This window comes from Salvelinus fontinalis, chromosome 24 (assembly GCF_029448725.1).
Source record: "Salvelinus fontinalis isolate EN_2023a chromosome 24, ASM2944872v1, whole genome shotgun sequence".
In the NCBI taxonomy this organism is placed as follows: Eukaryota; Metazoa; Chordata; class Actinopteri; order Salmoniformes; family Salmonidae; genus Salvelinus; species Salvelinus fontinalis.
The window spans coordinates 44,685,768-44,707,162 of NC_074688.1; the positions used below are offsets into that span (position 1 = coordinate 44,685,768).

Below are 21,395 nucleotides of genomic sequence, written 5' to 3' on the forward strand. Positions count from 1 at the left end.
TCACCACAGGCCTCACCACAGTCCTCACCACAGGCTTCATCACAGGCCTCACCACAGGCCTCCCCACAGTCCTCACAACAGTCCTCACCACATGCCTCACCACAGGCCTCATCACAGGCCTCACCACAGTCCTCACCACAGTCCTCATCACAGTCCTCACAACAGTCCTCACCACAGGCCTCACCACAGGCCTCACCACAGTCCTCACCACAGGCTTCGCCACAGTCCTCACCACAGTCCTCATCACAGTCCTCACCACAGTCCTCACCACAGGCCTCACCACAGTCCTCACCACAGTCCTCACCACAGGCCTCACCACAGGCCTCACCACAGTCCTCATCACAGGCCTCACCACAGTCCTCACCACAGTCCTCACCACAGTCCTCACCACAGTCCTCACCACAGTCCTCACCATGCAAGCAGAAAGATGTAGTTTTTATGGACATGCTCATTGGCTTGTTGACGTCGGTAGTCATTAAAATGATTTCTGGACATACTACACTGTGCTTACAGGAACTGTGAAATTACAACATCCCTGATAAAGACAAAGTGAAAGTACGCGTAAACAGCCTCATATCATGTCTGAACAAAGTTCTTTATTTACTGGAAAGACACAGAATAGGGTTAGTCATGGAGAGTGTGTGTTCTGAGGAGTGGAAGAGAAAGAACAAGAGAGAGAGAGGGCGAGGGAGAGGGAGGAGTAGAGGGAGAGAGGGAATAAGAGAATGAGAGAGAGAGAGAGAGAGAGAGGGGGGGAGTGAGAGAGAGGGAGAGAGAGAGAGAGAGAGAGAGAGAGAGAGAGAGAGAGAGAGAGAGAGAGAGAGAGAGAGAGATAGAGAGAGAGAGAGAGAGAGAGAGAGAGATAGAGAGAGAGAGAGAGAGAGAGAGAGAGAGAGAGGCAGAGAGAAAGAGAAAGACACAGAATAGGTTAGTCATGGAGAGTGTGTGTTCTGAGGAGTGGAACGTACCTGAAGTCAGATATGGCTGAAGGGCCTGATAGCAGATAACAACGTCTGATAATTTGGTAATTTACAGAGTGAGAGAGGGGAGGTGGGAGAGAGAGACAGAGAGAGACATAGAGAGGGGAGAGAGAGATTGAGAGGGGGAGAGAGAGGGAATTGGGGGCAGAGAGAGAGACAAAGAGAGACAGAGAGACAGAGAGGAGAGAGAGATTGAGAGAGGGCGATGAGGAGTGGGAGAGAAAGAACAAGAGAGAGAGAGGGCGAGGGAGAGGGAGGAGTAGAGGGAGAGAGGGAATAAGAGAATGAGAGAGAGAGAGAGAGAGGGGGGGAGTGAGAGAGAGGGAGAGAGAGAGAGAGAGAGAGAGAGGGGAGAGTGAGAGAGAAGGGGAGAGGAAGATGAGGAGAGGGAGGCAGAGCGAGGGGGAGAGGGAGGTTGACTTGTCTTTCCACTGAATCCCCGGAGTGAGATAAAAACTAGAGACTTCTCTGTTTACTTTTAAAGGAGTCAAGGGGAGTCACGAGTCAAGGGCTCCCAGCCTGTTATCAGTGTGTGTGTGTGTGTGTGTGTGTGTGTGTGTGTGTGTGTGTGTGTGTGTGTGTGTGTGTGTGTGTGTGTGTGTGTGTGTGTGTGTGTGTGTGTGTGTGTGTGTGTGTGTGTGTGTGTGTGTGTGTGTGTGTGTTTGTGTACGAGCGAGCGTGTGTGTGTGTGTGTGTACGAGCGAGCGTGTGGTTGAGACAACACACAGAGAGGACGACAAAATGTGAGTAATTTAAGGCAGTGAGTTGTTGGGTTGACTGACAGTGACTTATACAGTGAGGTGTTGGGTTGACTGACAGTGACTTATACAGTGAGGTGTTGGGTTGACTGACAGTGACTTATACAGTGAGGTGTTGGGTTGACTGACAGTGACTTATACAGTGAGTTGTTGGGTTGACTGACAGTGACTTATACAGTGAGGTGTTGGGTTGACTGACAGTGACTTATACAGTGAGGTGTTGGGTTGACTGACAGTGACTTATACAGTGAGGTGTTGGGTTGACTGACAGTGACTTATACAGTGAGGTGTTGGGTTGACTGACAGTGAGGTGTTGGGTTAACTGACAGTGACTTATACAGTGAGGTGTTGGGTTGACTGACAGTGACTTATACAGTGAGGTGTTGGGTTGACTGACAGTGAGGTGTTGGGTTGGCTGACAGTGACTTATAGAGTGAGGTGTTGGGTTGACTGACAGTGACTTATACAGTGAGGTGTTGGGTTGACTGACAGGGACTTATACAGTGAGGTGTTGGGTTGACTGACAGGGACTTATACAGTGAGGTGTTGGGTTGACTGACAGTGACTTATACAGTGAGGTGTTGGGTTGACTGACAGGGACTTATACAGTGAGGTGTTGGGATGACTGACAGTGACTTATACAGTGAGGTGTTGGGTTGACTGACAGTGACTTATCCAGTGAGTTGTTGGGTTGACTGACAGGGACTTATACAGTGAGGTGTTGGGTTGACTGACAGTGACTTATACAGTGAGGTGTTGGGTTGACTGACAGTGACTTATACAGTGAGGTGTTGGGTTGACTGACAGTGACTTATACAGTGAGTTGTTGGGTTGACTGACAGTGACTTATACAGTGAGGTGTTGGGTTGACTGACAGTGACTTATACAGTGAGGTGTTGGGTTGACTGACAGTGAGGTGGTGGGTTGACTGACAGGGACTTATACAGTGAGGTGGTGGGTTGACTGACAGGGACTTATACAGTGAGGTGTTGGGTTGACTGACAGTGACTTATACAGTGAGGTGTTGGGTTGACTGACAGTGACTTATACAGTGAGGTGTTGGGTTGACTGACAGTGAGGTGTTGGGTTGACTGACAGTGACTTATACAGTGAGGTGGTGGGTTGACTGACAGTGACTTATACAGTGAGGTGTTGGGTTGACTGACAGTGACTTATACAGTGAGTTGTCGGGTTGACTGACAGTGACTTATACAGTGAGGTGTTGGGTTGACTGACAGTGACTTATACAGTGAGGTGTTGGGTTGACTGACAGTGACTTATACAGTGAGTTGTTGGGTTGACTGACAGTGACTTATACAGTGAGGTGGTGGGTTGACTGACAGTGACTTATAGAGTGAGGTGTTGGGTTGACTGACAGTGAGTTGTTGGGTTGACTGACAGTGACTTATACAGTGAGGTGGTGGGTTGACTGACAGTGACTTATACAGTGAGGTGTTGGGTTGACTGACAGTGACTTATACAGAGTCCAACATGGCACCCTATTCCCTACATAGTGCACTACTTTTTACCAGGGCCCGTAGTAGTCTCGTCTAAAGTAGTGCACTATGAAGGGAATAGGGCGCCATTTGTTGACAGAACCGTATACTCTGACATGTAAACTCTCCTTACTCACTCTAAACTGACACCATTATGATTCCTGATGCCTTTCTAGGGACACCCCTCAGAGCCTGGTTCCTCTCTAGGTTTCTTCCTAGGTTCTGGCCTTTCGAGGGAGTTTTTCCATAGCCACTGTGCTTCTACACCTGCATTGCTTGCTGTTTGGGGTTTTAGGCTGGGTTTCTGTACAGCACTTTGAGAGATCAGCTGATGTAAGAAGGGCTTTATAAATTAATTTGATTTGATAAATCCACAGGAATAATTGTCTGTCTGTTCCTGGTATTTCCCGTTGTTGAAAGATTGACTTATTTTGAATAATTGTTTTCCGAACGGGAATGTTGTGTTAGTTTACCTACTGTATTCACCTCGCCAGGGCTTCAACAGTAACTGACATTCATACCGATTATTCTATGAGATGAAAAGAAGCCCTTTTCATAACACTGTGTGTTCTAGACTTCAACGTTCTACTGCCAGAGAATAAAGGTGAGGTTTCCAGTTCTCCCTGTCAGTGTGTCATGATAAGTAACGTGTTGGTTCTGGTTGGTGGCATACTGTAAGGATAAACCCTTTAAGAGATGATCCTGTAGGGGAACACTCCCTTTCCTGGGAAAGTCATGAGACGACCAATAATGAAACTAATAACTAGCCTGTCCTGTTGGTACTGTAATGGCAAGCAGCATGTGCAGACTGGGCCTCAGTTCTAACAGCCCCAACAGTCCCAACAGTCCTGGGCCTCACCCCAACAGTTCCAACCCCGGGACTCAGCTCCAACCCCGGGACTCAGCTCCAGCCCCAGGACTCAGCTCCAACCCCGGGACTCAGCTCCAACAGATCCAGCCCCGGGACTCAGCTCTAACCCCGAGACTCAGCTCCAACCCCGAGACTCAGCTCCAACCCCGGGACTCAGCTCCAACCCCGGGACTCAGCTCCAACCCCGGGACTCAGCTCCAACCCCGGGACTCAGCTCCGGCCCCGGGACTCAGCTCCGACCCCGGGACTCAGCTCCGACCCCGGGACTCAGCTCCGACCCCGGGACTCAGCTCCGACCCCGGGACTCAGCTCCGACCCCGGGACTCAGCTCCGACCTCGGGACTCAGCTCCGACCCCGGGACTCAGCTCCGACCCCGGGACTCAGCTCCGACCCCGGGACTCAGCTCCGACCCCGGGACTCAGCTCCGACCCCGGGACTCAGCTCCGACCCCAGGACTCAGCTCCAGCCCCGGGACACAGCTCCAACCTTGGGAAACAGCTCCAACCCTGGGACTCAGCTCCAACAGTTCCAGCCCGGGACTCAGCTCCAACCCCGGGACTCAGCTCCAACCCCGGGACTCAGCTGCAACCCCGGGACTCAGCTGCAACCCCGGGCCTCAGCTACAACCCCGGGCCTCAGCTCCAACCCTGGGACTCAGCTCCAACCCTGGGACTCAGCTCCAACCCTGGGACTCAGCTCCAACAGTTCCAGCCCGGGACTCAGCTCCAACCCCGGAACTCAGCTACAACCCCGGGACTCAGCTCCAACCCTGGGACTCAGCTCCAACCCCGGGACTCAGCTCCAACCCCAAAACTCAGCTCCAACCCCGGGCCTCAGCTCTAACCCTGGGACTCAGCTCCAACCCTGGGACTCAGCTCCAACCCTGGGACTCAGCTCCAACAGTTCCAGCCCGGGACTCAGCTCCAACCCCGGGACTCAGCTCCAACCCCGGGCCTCAGCTCCAACCCCGGGCCTCAGCTCCAACCCCGGGCCTCAGCTCCAACCCCGGGCCTCAGCTCCAACCCCGGGCCTCAGCTCCAACCCCGGGCCTCAGCTCCAACCCCGGGCCTCAGCTCCAACCCTGGGACTCAGCTCCAACCCTGGGACTCAGCTCCAACCCTGGGACTCAGCTCCAACCCTGGGACTCAGCTCCAACAGTTCCAGCCCGGGACTCAGCTCCAACCCCGGGACTCAGCTCCAACCCCGGGACTCAGCTCCAGCCCTGGGACTCAGCTCCAACCCCGGGACTCAGCTCCAACCCCGGAACTCAGCTCCAACCCCGGGCCTCAGCTCCAACCCGAGGCCTCAGCTACAACCCCGGGCCTCAGCTCCAACCCTGGGACTCAGCTCCAGCCCCGGGACTCAGCTCCAACCCCGGAACTCAGCTACAACCCCGGGACTCAGCTCCAACCCCGGGACTCAGCTCCAACCCTGGGACTCAGCACCAACCATGGGTCTCAGCTACAGCCCCAGGACTCAGCTCCAACCCCAGGACTCCGCTACAACCCAGGGACTCAGCTCCAACCCCAGGACTCCGCTACAACCCTGGGACTCAGCTCCAACCCCGGGACTCAGCTCCAACCCTGGCCCTCAGCTCCAACAGTTCCAACCCCGGGCCTCAGCTCCAACCCCGGGCCTCAGTTCCAACCCTGGCCCTCAGTTCCAACAGTTACAACCCCGGGCCTCAGTTACAACCCCGGGACTCAGCTCCAACCCCGGGACTCAGCTCCAACCCCGGGACTCAGTTCCAACCCCGGGACTCAGTTCCAACCCCGGGACTCAGTTCCAATCCCTGGGCCTCAGTTCCAATCACTGGGCCTCAGTTCCAATCCTGGGCCTCAGTTCCAATCCCTGGGCCTCAGTTCCAATCCCTGGGCCTCAGTTCCAATCCCTGGGCCTCAGTTCCAAACCCTGGGCCTCAGTTCCAAACCCTGGGCCTCAGTTCCAAACCCTGGGCCTCAGTTCCAATCCCTGGGCCTCAGTTCCAATCCCTGGGCCTCAGTTCCAATCCCTGGGCCTCAGTTCCAATCCCTGGGCCTCAGTTCCAACCCTCTAGTACATGATACTAGAATGTTCCCCTACACCCATCATAAAGTCTCTAACAGAGGTGCACATGTGAGCCATTTGCCTTGGATCCTCAGTCAGGAGAGTTAGAAGTAATTCTACATGATACACACATTTTCATGCGGTTGCTACAACCTAACCTACAAGTGAAAGTTTAAAACATAGGTACACATTTCGAGAGAGAAATTTGAATAATCAAGGTGACAGACAGTGACACATTCAATACTTCCTTGTACACTCTTGCCTGCATCTAGCTGTTCTAGGGTGTAATCATTAGTCCAAACAGTAGTTGCAACCAAAACAGACAAATTCAGGTAGGTCTGTCCCTGTTTCTTTCCATTTAAGAAACGTTTTCAACAGAAACGGACAAATGAATACGTCATAGCAGCTTCATACAAACAGCATCATCACTTTGCTCGTGGTATAATTCCTTCTCACATCTAGGGGTCCTCCTCTTCTTACCTTTTCCCCTCGCTTATGGACTTCAGCTGTCTGAGACCAGGCGAAGAAAACCTCTCCAAGCCAAACTTTAATACCATAACCGCTAACCGCTACACACAGCCTACATCATTGTCACCACATCAGCTAAACATCATAGTCAATTTACCTACTAGAACTAGCGCGTTAGTAAACCCCCGTACAATCACACAGTACAGTGTACAGCAAGCTATCTAGCAGTTACACCGGTGGGCCTCAGTGGCAATACATTTATAAAACCGAATGCTTACCTTGACTTGGAAGAGTTCTAGTGTTAGATGGCCTTAGCCAGCTTGCTAACATACATAGCTGTCCTCTCTGTTTGAGCCAGGTGTTTGAGTAGGATAAATTAGCTAGCTAAATAAGCAGGCTGCGTCACAACCGGCCGTGATTGTGAGTCCCATAGGGAGGAGCACAGTTGGCCCAGCGTCGTCCGGGTTTGGCCGGGGTAGGCCGTCATTGTAAATAAGAATTTGTTAACTGACTTGCCTAGTTAAATTAAAGTTACATTTTTTTTTTACGACATATTAGCTAACTCTCTCTTCTGCTTCTCCTTGAAGAAATTAATTTCATCAAAACTGTTCAACTATTGTCTTTCTGTCTCTTTGAGTCAACTACTCACAACATTTTATGCACTGCAGTGCTAGCTAGCTGTAGCTTATGCTTTCAGTACTAGATTCATTCTCTGGTCCCTTGATTTGGTGGACAACATGTCAGTTCCTGCTGCAAGAGCTCTGATAGGTTGGAGGACATCCCCCGGAAGTTGTCATAATTACTGTGTAAGTCTATGGAACCATGATCCTCCTAGGTTTTGTATTGAAGTCAATGTACTCAGAGGAGGACGGAAAATAGCCGTCCTCCGGCTACACAATGGAGCTACCCTAGAGGGTGCTGTTGAGGCTACTGTAGACCTTCATTGCAAAATAGTGTGTTGTAACGGTCCTGACCTGTTTTATGTTGTTTTTGTATGTGTTTAGGTCAGGGCATGTGTTTTGGGTGGGCAGTCTATGTTATCTGTTTCTATGTTGGTTTTGGTTGCCTGGTATGGCTCTTAATTAGAGGCAGGTGTTTTGCGTTCTCCTCTAATTAAGAGTCATATTTAGGTAGGGTGTTCTCACTGTTTGTTTGTGGGTGATTGTCTCCTGTTTTTGTGTCGATGTTACACCATACGGGATTGTTTCGGTTTGTTTGTGCGTTTATGTAGTCTGTTCCTGTGTCAGCGTGCTTCGTGTATATGTATGTTCGTTTGTTCAGGTCTGTCTACATCGTTTTGTTATTTTGTTAGTTATATCCAGTATAGTTCGTTTTCGTCTTTGTCTATTTTGTTTATTTAATAAATCATTATGTATTCACAACCTGCTGCGCCTTGGTTCGATCACTATTCCTCCTCTTCGTATGAAGAGAGAGAGGAACGCCGTTACATGTGTTTTAATCAGTTATTTGGCGACGTGATTATATTTAGTATAGTTTTATCTAAAAAGGATCACTTTTTTAGTGTTTCACTATTTTTATGAAATTCACTAAGTAGGATGGTCCTCCCTTTCCTCCTCTGAGGAGCCTCCACTGGTATGTATGTGTGTGTGTGTGTGTGTGTGTGTGTGTGTGTGTGTGTGTGTGTGTGTGTGTGTGTGTGTGTGTGTGTGTGTGTGTGTGTGTGTGTGTGTGTGTGTGTGTGTGTGTGTGTGTCTCTGTGTGGTAACTCTACCCCCATGCTCCAGCTACTTCATTCCCTTTATCCCCACGACAGACAGAGTTGAACGGACATGGCCTGTCGACACCAGAAGGTTTATCCATGTAGCTCACACAACAACGCTATTAGCACAGCAGATACGCAGATAACAGACATGAGGGACAGAGCTCGTGAACCGTGACAAGAAAAGGGTTCACTGGGGCTTAGTTCAAATAAGGAAGTAATATCTAAACCACAATTAGTATACAGTAGGTTTCTCTGTTGCACTTACAGCGTCTATGGAGGCTATAGTACTTATTCATAGCTGTACATATTCTTATTCGTTCCTTTGCACTTGTGTGTATAAAGTAGTTGTTGTGAAATTGTTAAATTACTTGTTAGATATTACTGTATGGTCGGAACTAGAAGCACAAGCATTTCGCTACACTCGCATTAACATCTGTTAACCATGCGTATGTGACAAATCAAATTTGATTAGATTTGATTTGACATTGGTACAGTATAATGGGTTATAAGGGGAAATCCAATTAAACACTCACACTATGTTTGGTTCTATTCACCCAGCAGCCTATTTTACAGTCCATTCGGAAAGTACTCAGACCCCTTGACTTTTTCCACATTTTGTTTACGTTACAGCCTTATTCTAAAATTGATTAAAGAATTTTTTCACCTTCATCAATCTACACACAATACTCCAATAATGATAAAGCAAATACTGTTTTTCATAAATTCTTGCTAAGTATTCAGACACTTTGCTCAGTACCTTGTTGAAGCAGCTTTGACAGCGAATACAGCCTCGAGTCTTATTTGGGTATAACGTTTCAAGCTTGGCACACCTGTATTTGGGGAGTTTCTCTCATTCTTCTTTGCAGATCCTCTCAAGCTCTGTCAGGTTGGATAGGAAGCATCACTGCACAGCTATTTTCAGGTCTCTCCAGATATGTTAGAACGGGTTCAAGTCCGGGCTCTGGCTGGGCTACTCAAAAACAGTCAGAGACTTGTGCAGAAGCCACGCCTGCTTTCTTTTGGCTGTGTGCTTAGGGTCGTTGTCCTGTTGGAAGGTGAACCTCCGCCCCAGTCTGAGGTCCTGAGCACTCTGGAGCAGGTTTTCATCAAGTATCTATTTTGCTCCGTTCATCTTTCCCTCGATCCTTACTAGTCTCCCAGTCCCTGCCGCTGAAAAACATCTCCACAACATGATGCTGCCACCACCATGCTTCACCGTAGAGATGGTGCCAGGTTTCCTTCAGAAGTGACACTTTAGGTACCTTTTGGCAAACTCCAAGCGGGCTGTCATGTGGCTTTTCCTGAGGAGAGGCTTCCGTCTGGCCACTCTACCATAAAGACCTGATTGGTGCAGAGATGATTGTCCTTCTGGAAGGTTCTCCCATCTCCACAGAGGAACGCTGGAGCTCTGTCAGAGTGACCATCGGGTTCTTGGTCACCTCCCTGACCAAGGCCCTTCTGCCCCGATTGCTCAGTTTGACTGGGCGGCCAGCTCTAGGAAGAGTCTTGGTGGTTCCAAACTTCTTCCATTTAAGAATGATGGAGGCCACTGTGTTCTTGTGGACCTTCAATGCTGCAGAAATATTTTGGTACCCTTCCCCAGATCTGTGCCTCGACACAATCCTGTCTCGGAGCTCTACAGACAATTCCTTCGATCTCATGGCTTGGTTTTTACTCTGACATGCACTGTCAACTGTGGGACCTTATATAGACAGGTGTGTGCCTTTTCAAATCATGTCCAATCAATTGAATTTACCACAGGTGTACACCAATCAAGTTGTAGAAACATCTTAAAGGATGATCAAGGCTAAACAGGAAGCACATGACTCTCATAGCAAAGGGTCTGAATACTTATGTAAATAAGGAATTACTATTTTTTTTTTTTCTAATAAATTTGCAAAAATTTGTAAAAACCTGATTTTGGTTTTGTCATAATGAGGTATTGTGTGTAGATTGATTAATTTAATCAATTTTATTAATAAGGCTGTAACGTAACAAAATGTGGAAAAGGAAACTGGTCTGAATGCTTTCTGAATGTACTGTTTATCCCTCAATAAAACACCGCTTTATGTTTAGGGCACGCTATTCAATCCACATCATGGAAATTCTGCTTTAAAGAGTGAAATTTAAAGCCAATGTTCCCTCTTTAGCGGAGGGAATGGTGAACACTGCATTTGTCGGTCCAATTGGAAATGACCTTTACATTTCCTATTGCGTAATCTGTAACGGTTCAACTATCCAGATTGACTAGAGCCCATGGTTCTAGTGTGGTGGTAATGGGGGAATCTAGTTCACACAATGGTTCTAGTGTGGTGGTAATGGAGGAGTCCAATTCACACCATGGTTCTGGTGTGGTGGTAATGGGGGAATCCAGTTCACACCATGGTTCTAGTGTGGTGGTAATGGAGGAGTCCAATTCACACCATGGTTCTGGTGTGGTGGTAATGGGGGAATCCAGTTCACACCATGGTTCTAGTGTGGTGGTAATGGAGGAGTCCAATTCACACCATGGTTCTGGTGTGGTGGTAATGGGGGAAATCCAATTCACACCATGGTTCTGGTGTGGTGGTAATGGGGGAAATCCAATTCACACCATGGTTCTGGTGTGGTGGTAATGGGGGAATCTAATTCACACCATGGTTCTGGTGTGGTGGTAATGGGGGAATCCAATTCACACCATGGTTCTGGTGTGGTGGTAATGGGGGAAATCCAATTCACACCATAGTTCTAGTGTGGTGGTAATGGGGGAATCCAATTCACACCATGGTTCTAGTGTGGTGGTAATGGGGGAAATCCAATTCACACCATGGTTCTAGTGTGGTGGTAATGGGGGAAATCCAATTCACACCATGGTTCTAGTGTGGTGGTAATGGGGGAGTCCAGTTCACACCATGGTTCTGGTGTGGTGGTAATGGGGGAATCCAGTTCACACCATGGTTCTGGTGTGGTGGTAATGGGGGAGTCCAGTTCACACCATGGTTCTGGTGTGGTGGTAATGGGGGAATCCAGTTCACACCATGGTTCTGGTTCCAAATAAACTTAAGTATCAAAAGGAAAAGTATAAAACATTTAAAATTCCTGATATTAAGCTAAACCAGACGGCACAATTTTCTTGTTTTTAAAATTGATGTAAAGCCAGGGGACAGACTCAGACATCATATACATGTATGTTTAGTGAGTCCGCTAGATCAGAGGCAGAAGGGATGCCCATGTGCTGTCTTGATAAGTGCGTTAATTTGACCAGTTTCCTGTCCTGTCAAAGCATTCAAAATGTAACGAGTACTTTTGGGTGTCAGGTTAAATGTATGGAGTAAAAAGTACATTATTTTCATCAGGAATGTAGTGAAGTAAAAGTAAAATTTATAAATAGTAAAGTAAAGTACAGATACCCCTAATAGAACTACTTAAGTAGTACTTTAAAGTATTTTTTTTTTTTACATAAGTACTTTACACCACTGCCAATACAATACCACCTCTCTAAATCAAATCAAATTTTACTGGTCACACACACATATTTAGTAGATAGCCAAATGCAATACCACCTCTCAAGTACTCCAGTCTTAGACTAGAGAGAAACTTTCTCTGAGTCTGAACTGTACCGAAGATACGAGGGAACATACTGTCCGGTAGTTTCAACACACACACATTCCCGTTGCTCTGGATCTGACACTGGAAATACGGACGAACAACAGCATCTTGACCCGAAGCGTCTAACTAATAGCCCCTTAACCCGTTTGCACTGTGGAAGGATGTGCAAACGTCAGAATCTGGCCACGAAGCCAACTGATAAACAGCTGCCTGACTATAACCCTCCGAACACTCTAAGAGTGTGTACCAAATAGCAGCCTGTTCTATATACAGTATACACCTCCCAATGGGCCCTGGTCAAAAGTAGTGCACTATATAGGGAATAGGGGGAATTTGAGATGCTTGTGTTTCTAGCTCCAACAGTACAGTAATATCTAATGCTTGTGTTTCTAGCTCCAACAGTACAGTAATATATAATGCTTGTGTTTCTAGCTCCAACAGTACAGTAATATATAATGCTTGTGTTTCTAGCTCCAACAGTACAGAAATATATAATACTTGTGTTTCTAGCTCCAACAGTAATACATAATGCTTGTGTTTCTAGCTCCAACACTACAGTAATATATAATGCTTGTGTTTCTAGCTCCAACAGTAATACAAAATGCTTGTGTTTCTAGCTCCAACAGTACAGTAATACATAATGCTTGTGTTTCTTGCTCCAACAGTACAGTAATATATAATGCTTGTGTTTCTAGCTCCAACAGTACAGTAATATATAATGCTTGTGTTTCTAGCTCCAACAGTACAGTAATATATAATGCTTGTGTTTCTAGCTCCAACAGTACAGTAATACATAATGCTTGTGTTTCTAGCTCCAACAGTACAGTAATACATAATGCTTGTGTTTCTAGCTCCAACAGTACAGTAATATATAATGCTTGTGTTTCTAGCTCCAACAGTACAGTAATATATAATGCTTGTGTTTCTAGCTCCAACAGTACAGTAATATATAATACTTGTGTTTCTAGCTCCAACAGTAATACATAATGTTTGTGTTTCTAGCTCCAACACTACAGTAATATATAATGCTTGTGTTTCTAGCTCCAACAGTAATACATAATGCTTGTGTTTCTAGCTCCAACAGTACAGTAATATATAATGCTTGTGTTTCTAGCTCCAACAGTAATACAAAATGCTTGTGTTTCTAGCTCCAACAGTACAGTAATACATAATGCTTGTGTTTCTTGCTCCAACAGTACAGTAATATATAATGCTTGTGTTTCTAGCTCCAACAGTACAGTAATATATAATACTTGTGTTTCTAGCTCCAACAGTAATACATAATGTTTGTGTTTCTAGCTCCAACACTACAGTAATATATAATGCTTGTGTTTCTAGCTCCAACAGTAATACATAATGCTTGTGTTTCTAGCTCCAACAGTACAGTAATATATAATGCTTGTGTTTCTAGCTCCAACAGTACAGTAATATATAATGCTTGTGTTTCTAGCTCCAACAGTACAGTAATACATAATGCTTGTGTTTCTTGCTCCAACAGTACAGTAATATATAATGCTTGTGTTTCTAGCTCCAACAGTAATATCTAATGCTTGTGTTTCTAGCTCCAACAGTACAGTAATATATAATGCTTGTGTTTCTAGCTCCAACAGTACAGTAATACATAATGCTTGTGTTTCTAGCTCCAACAGTACAGTAATATATAATGCTTGTGTTTCTAGCTCCAACAGTAATATATAATGCTTGTGTTTCTTGCTCCAACAGTACAGTAATACATAATGCTTGTGTTTCTAGCTCCAACAGTAATATATATTGCTTGTGTTTCTAGCTCCAACAGTACAGTAATACATAATGCTTGTGTTTCTAGCTCCAACAGTAATACATAATGCTTGTGTTTCTAGCTCCAACAGTAATATATAATGCTTGTGTTTCTAGCTCCAACAGTAATATATAATGCTTGTGTTTCTAGCTCCAACAGTAATATATAATGCTTGTGTTTCTAGCTCCAACAGTACAGTAATATATAATGCTTGTGTTTCTAGCTCCAACAGTAATATATAATGCTTGTGTTTCTAGCTCCAACAGTAATACATAATGCTTGTGTTTCTAGCTCCAACAGTAATACATATTGCTTGTGTTTCTAGCTCCAACAGTAATATATAATGCTTGTGTTTCTAGCTCCAACAGTACAGTAATATATAATGCTTGTGTTTCTAGCTCCAACAGTACAGTAATATCTAATGCTTGTGTTTCTAGCTCCAACAGTACAGTAATATCTAATGCTTGTGTTTCTAGCTCCAACAGTACAGTAATATCTAATGCTTGTGTTTCTAGCTCCAACAGTACAGTAATATATAATGCTTGTGTTTCTAGCTCCAACAGTACAGTAATATATAATGCTTGTGTTTCTAGCTCCAACAGTACAGTAATATATAATGCTTGTGTTTCTAGCTCCAACAGTACAGTAATATATAATGCTTGTGTTTCTAGCTCCAACAGTACAGTAATACATAATGCTTGTGTTTCTAGCTCCAACAGTACAGTAATACATAATGCTTGTGTTTCTAGCTCCAACAGTACAGTAATATATAATGCTTGTGTTTCTAGCTCCAACAGTAATATCTAATGCTTGTGTTTCTAGCTCCAACAGTACAGTAATATATAATGCTTGTGTTTCTAGCTCCAACAGTAATATATAATGCTTGTGTTTCTAGCTCCAACAGTACAGTAATACATAATGCTTGTGTTTCTAGCTCCAACAGTACAGTAATATATAATGCTTGTGTTTCTTGCTCCAACAGTGCAGTAATACACAATGCTTTTGTTTCTAGCTCCAACAGTACAGTAATATATAATGCTTGTGTTTCTAGCTCCAACAGTACAGTAATACACAATGCCTGTGTTTCTTGCTCCAACAGTACAGTAATATATAATGCTTGTGTTTCTAGCTCCAACAGTACAGTAATATATAATGCTTGTGTTTCTAGCTTCAACAGTAATATATAATGCTTGTGTTTCTAGCTCCAACAGTAATATATAATGCTTGTGTTTCTAGCTCCAACAGTACAGTAATACATAATGCTTGTGTTTCTTGCTCCAACAGTACAGTAATATATAATGCTTGTGTTTCTAGCTCCAACAGTAATATCTAATGCTTGTGTTTCTAGCTCCAACAGTAATACATAATGCTTGTGTTTCTAGCTCCAACAGTGCAGTAATACATAATGCTTGTGTTTCTAGCTCCAACAGTACAGTAATATATAATGCTTGTGTTTCTAGCTCCAACAGTAATACATAATGCTTGTGTTTCTAGCTCCAACAGTAATACATAATGCTTGTGTTTCTAGCTCCAACAGTAATACATAATGCTTGTGTTTCTAGCTCCAACAGTACAGTAATATATAATGCTTGTGTTTCTAGCTCCAACAGTAATATCTAATGCTTGTGTTTCTAGCTCCAACAGTAATACATAATGCTTGTGTTTCTAGCTCCAACAGTACAGTAATATATAATGCTTGTGTTTCTAGCTCCAACAGTACAGTAATACATAATGCTTGTGTTTCTAGCTCCAACAGTACAGTAATACATAATGCTTGTGTTTCTAGCTCCAACAGTAATATCTAATGCTTGTGTTTCTAGCTCCAACAGTACAGTAATATATAATGCTTGTGTTTCTAGCTCCAACAGTAATATATAATGCTTGTGTTTCTAGCTCCAACAGTACAGTAATACATAATGCTTGTGTTTCTAGCTCCAACAGTACAGTAATATATAATGCTTGTGTTTCTTGCTCCAACAGTGCAGTAATACACAATGCTTTTGTTTCTAGCTCCAACAGTACAGTAATATATAATGCTTGTGTTTCTAGCTCCAACAGTACAGTAATACACAATGCCTGTGTTTCTTGCTCCAACAGTACAGTAATATATAATGCTTGTGTTTCTAGCTCCAACAGTACAGTAATATATAATGCTTGTGTTTCTAGCTTCAACAGTAATATATAATGCTTGTGTTTCTAGCTCCAACAGTAATATATAATGCTTGTGTTTCTAGCTCCAACAGTACAGTAATACATAATGCTTGTGTTTCTTGCTCCAACAGTACAGTAATATATAATGCTTGTGTTTCTAGCTCCAACAGTAATATCTAATGCTTGTGTTTCTAGCTCCAACAGTAATACATAATGCTTGTGTTTCTAGCTCCAACAGTGCAGTAATACATAATGCTTGTGTTTCTAGCTCCAACAGTACAGTAATATATAATGCTTGTGTTTCTAGCTCCAACAGTAATACATAATGCTTGTGTTTCTAGCTCCAACAGTAATACATAATGCTTGTGTTTCTAGCTCCAACAGTAATACATAATGCTTGTGTTTCTAGCTCCAACAGTACAGTAATATATAATGCTTGTGTTTCTAGCTCCAACAGTAATATCTAATGCTTGTGTTTCTAGCTCCAACAGTAATACATAATGCTTGTGTTTCTAGCTCCAACAGTACAGTAATATATAATGCTTGTGTTTCTAGCTCCAACAGTACAGTAATACATAATGCCTGTGTTTCTAGCTCCAACAGTAATATATAATGCTTGTGTTTCTTGCTCCAACAGTACAGTAATACATAATGCTTGTGTTTCTTGCTCCAACAGTACAGTAATACATAATGCTTGTGTTTCTAGCTCCAACAGTACAGTAATATATAATGCTTGTGTTTCTAGCTCCAACAGTAATATATAATGCTTGTGTTTCTTGCTCCAACAGTACAGTAATACATAATGCTTGTGTTTCTAGCTCCAACAGTAATATATAATGCTTGTGTTTCTAGCTCCAACAGTACAGTAATATATAATGCTTGTGTTTCTAGCTCCAACAGTAATATATAATGCTTGTGTTTCTAGCTCCAACAGTAATATATAATGCTTGTGTTTCTAGCTCCAACAGTACAGTAATACATAATGCTTGTGTTTCTAGCTCCAACAGTACAGTAATATATAATGCTTGTGTTTCTAGCTCCAACAGTAATATATAATGCTTGTGTTTCTAGCTCCAACAGTACAGTAATATATAATGCTTGTGTTTCTAGCTCCAACAGTACAGTAATATATAATGCTTGTGTTTCTAGCTCCAACAGTAATATATAATACTTGTGTTTCTAGCTCCAACAGTAATATATAATGCTTGTGTTTCTAGCTCCAACAGTAATATATAATGCTGGTGTTTCTAGCTCCAACAGTACAGTAATACCGAGAAATACAATATAACAATACGCACATAATCCAGATTTTTTTCCAATTTTTAAACATGTCAAGGTCTAGATATGTCTTAAACATGTCAAGGTCTAGATATGTCTTAAATATGTCAAGGAGTAGAGCCCCTGCAAAGGTTGTCAAGTCAAGTTAGTTAACTATTCATTCTGAACTTTACTTCCACTCAGATACACATTCAGTTTCAGCTGCCTTTCACCATGCCTGGACCAGGCCTGTAATTCAGAGTAGGGGGGGCTGATCTAGGATCAGATCCCCTTAATCATCAGGATCTGAAAGAATAGCACTCCTACTCTGAGACTCCTACAGGGCCCTGGAGTCTCCAGTATTGTGACAGCAGGATATGAACAAATATGCTTTACTGTCTCAACCGCCAACAATAATAATAATCCCGTACACCCCGGGAAAAAATAAATAAAAGATGAAATGACAGAGTTAATCTTTAATCCTCAGAGTTAATCTTTAATCCTCCAAGCATACCTTATTTAGCCACTGTGAAGAGTGGCTAAATGCACACACACACACACACACACACACACACACACACACACACACACACACACACACACACACACACACACACACACACACACACACACACACACACACACACACACACACACACACACACACACACAGTACTATTAATCCCACTCAATCCAAAACCACAGGAATGTTGTGTTGTCAGCCAGCTACTATGTGTACGATAGGTTTCCAGGAAAGAGAGACGGGGCCAATTGAGACGAGACAAGACGAGGTGGGACCAGATGTGACCAGATCTGAGAAATTAGGTTTTACAGTAAGACAGGGCTAACTGAGATGAGGTGGGGCCAGATGTGACCAGATCTGAGAAATTAGGTTTTACACTAATACAGGGCTAACTGAGATGAGGTGAGGCCAGATGTGACTAGATCTGAGAAGAGAGGTTTTACACTAAGACAGGGCTAACTGAGATGAGGTGGGGCCAGATGTGACTAGATCTGAGAAGAGAGATTTTACAGTAAGACGGGGCTAACTGAGACGAGACAAGACGAGGTGGGGCCAGATGTAACCAGATCTGAGAAGAGAGATTTTACAGTAAGACGGGGCTAACTGAGACGAGACAAGGTGAGGCCAGATGTGACCAGATCTGAGAAGAGAGATTTTACAGTAAGACGGGGCTAACTGAGACAAGACAAGGTGAGGCCAGATGTGACTAGATCTGAGAAGAGAGATTTTACAGTAAGACGGGGCTAACTGAGACGAGGTGGGGCCAGATGTGACTAGATCTGAGAAGAGAGGTTTTACAGTAAGACGGGGCTAACTGAGACGAGACAAGGTGAGGCCAGATGTGACTAGATCTGAGAAGAGAGGTTTTACAGTAAGACGGGGATAACTGAGACGAGGTGGGGCCAGATGTGACTAGATCTGAGAAGAGAGATTTTACAGTAAGACGGGGCTAACTGAGACGAGACAAGGTGAGGCCAGATGTGACTAGATCTGAGAAGAGAGATTTTACAGTAAGACGGGGCTAACTGAGACGAGGTGGGGCCAGATGTGACTAGATCTGAGAAGAGAGGTTTTACAGTAAGACGGGGCTAACTGAGACGAGACAAGACGAGGTGGGGCCAGATGTAACCAGATCTGAGAAGAGAGGTTTTACAGTAAGACGGGGCTAACTGAGACGAGACAAGGTGAGGCCAGATGTGACCAGATCTGAGAAGAGAGATTTTACAGTAAGACGGGGCTAACTGAGACGAGGTGGGGCCAGATGTGACTAGATCTGAGAAGAGAGGTTTTACAGTAAGACGGGGCTAACTGAGACGAGACAAGGTGAGGCCAGATGTGACTAGATCTGAGAAGAGAGGTTTTACAGTAAGACGGGGATAACTGAGACGAGGTGGGGCCAGATGTGACTAGATCTGAGAAGAGAGATTTTACAGTAAGACGGGGCTAACTGAGACGAGACAAGGTGAGGCCAGATGTGACCAGATCTGAGAAGAGAGGTTTTACAGTAAGACGGGGCTAACTGAGACGAGACAAGGTGAGGCCAGATGTGACTAGATCTGAGAAGAGATGTTTTACAGTAAGACGGGGCTAACTGAGACGAGACAAGGTGAGGCCAGATGTGACCAGATCTGAGAAGAGAGATTTTACAGTAAGACGGGGCTAACTGAGACGAGGTGGGGCCAGATGTGACTAGATCTGAGAAGAGAGGTTTTACAGTAAGACGGGGCTAACTGAGACGAGACAAGGTGAGGCCAGATGTGACTAGATCTGAGAAGAGAGGTTTTACAGTAAGACGGGGCTAACTGAGACGAGACAAGGTGATGCCAGATGTGACTAGATCTGAGAAGAGAGGTTTTACAGTAAGACGGGGCTAACTGAGACGAGACAAGGTGAGGCCAGATGTGACTAGATCTGAGAAGAGAGGTTTTACAGTAAGACGGGGCTAACTGAGACGAGACAAGGTGAGGCCAGATGTGACTAGATCTGAGAAGAGAGGTTTTACAGTAAGACGGGGCTAACTGAGACGAGACAAGGTGAGGCCAGATGTGACTAGATCTGAGAAGAGAGGTTTTACAGTAAGACGGGGCTAACTGAGACGAGGTGAGGCCAGATGTGTCTAGATCTGAGAAGAGAGGTTTTACAGTAAGTGCTACCGTTGGAAGACTTGGTGGGAGACTTGAAGACATTTATGTTTTATATTTAACAGACACTCAAAATCAAATCGCATCAAATTTTATTGGTCACATACACGTGTTTAGCAGATGTTATTGCGGGTGTAGCGAAATGCTTGTGTTTCTAGCTCCGACAGTGCAGTAATATCTAACAATTTCATAACAATACACACAAATCCAAAGTAAAGGAATGGAATTAAGAATATATAAATATTTGGACGAGCAATGTCAGAGTGGCATTGACTAAGATACAGTAGAATAGGATAGAATATAGTATATACATATGAGATGAGTAATGCAAGATATGTAAACATTATTAAAGTGACTGGTGTTCCATTTATTAAAGTGGCCAGTGATTTCAAGTCTATGTATATAGGGCAGCAGCCTCTAATGTGCTAGTGATGGCTATTTAACAGTCTGATGGCCTTGAGATAGAAGCTGTTTTTCAGTCTCTCAGGCCCATCTTTGATGCACCTGTACTGACCTCGCCTTCTGGATGATAGCGGGGTGAACAGGCAGTGGCTCGGGTGGTTGTTGTCCTTGATGATTTTTTTGGCCTTCCTGTGACATCGAGGGGTGTAGGTGTCCTGGGGGGCATAACACCTCACATCCAGAGCACTAACTAATGTAGCTAAGACAACCAGGGGAGAGGAGAGGGGAGGGGAGAGGAGGGGAGGAGGGGAGAGGAGAGGAGGGGAGGGGAGGAGAGGAGAGGAGAGGAGAGGGGAGGGGAGGGGAGGGGAGGGGAGGGGAGGAGGGGAGAGGGGAGGGGAGAGGAGGGGAGGAGGGGAGGGAGGGGAGGGGAGGGGAGAGGAGAGGAGAGGAGAGGAGAGGAGAGGGGAGGGGAGAGGAGAGGAGAGGAGAGGAGAGGAGAGGAGATGGGAGGGGAGAGGAGGGGAGGAGGGGAGAGGAGAGGGGAGGAGGAGAGGTGAGGGGAGGGGAGGGAGAGGAGGGGAGGAGGGGAGAGGAGAGGAGAGGGGAGGGGAGGGGAGGGGAGAGGGGGGGAGAGGAGGGGAGGAGGGGAGAGGAGAGGAGAGGAAAGGAGAGGAGAGGAGGAAAGGAGAAAAGGGGAGAGGAAAGGAGAGGAGGGGAGAGGAAAGGAGAGGAAAGGAGAGGAGGATAAATCCTGTACAAAATAGAACCCTATTCTATTCCCTATATAATGCATTACTTTTGATCAGGGCCCATAGGGCGAAGTAGTGCACTAAATAGGGAATAGAGGTGCCATTCAGGACACACCCTCTATTGTCCCGTCTAGGCTGAAACTACACACTGACAAAAGACAATAGGAGGCAGGAGGGGTTAGCCTCTAGAGGGTCACAAATAATAAACACAGTGACAGTTATTCATTATATTTATAGCTACAAAGGAAGTTGGGTTACTGGCTCTACAACCACACAGACAGAAAGTACGTAGTCCTCAACCCACAGGGACTCATATGAGGACAGACCAAGACCAGATGGGAAGCACACATTACACTGGTTTTAAGGTCTCTGCACTGGCTGTCAGTTTTAGAATATATTTGAAGATTCTTCTATTGGTTTTTAAATACAGTGGGGAGAACAAGTATTTGAGACACTGCCGA

At 44.9% G+C, this 21,395-nt stretch overlaps 1 long non-coding RNA gene across 1 annotated transcript in view; it reads left to right on the top strand.

Annotated features, from left to right (window-relative positions):
• The first annotated feature begins 20,920 nt into the window (after positions 1 to 20,920).
• Positions 20,921 to 21,395, top strand: part of LOC129822677 (uncharacterized) — a 2,216-nt gene continuing 1,741 nt past the window's right edge. The window contains exon 1 of the long non-coding RNA XR_008754502.1: positions 20,921 to 21,395. This exon is cut by the window's right edge and continues 35 nt beyond it. This is a non-coding gene — a long non-coding RNA (uncharacterized LOC129822677).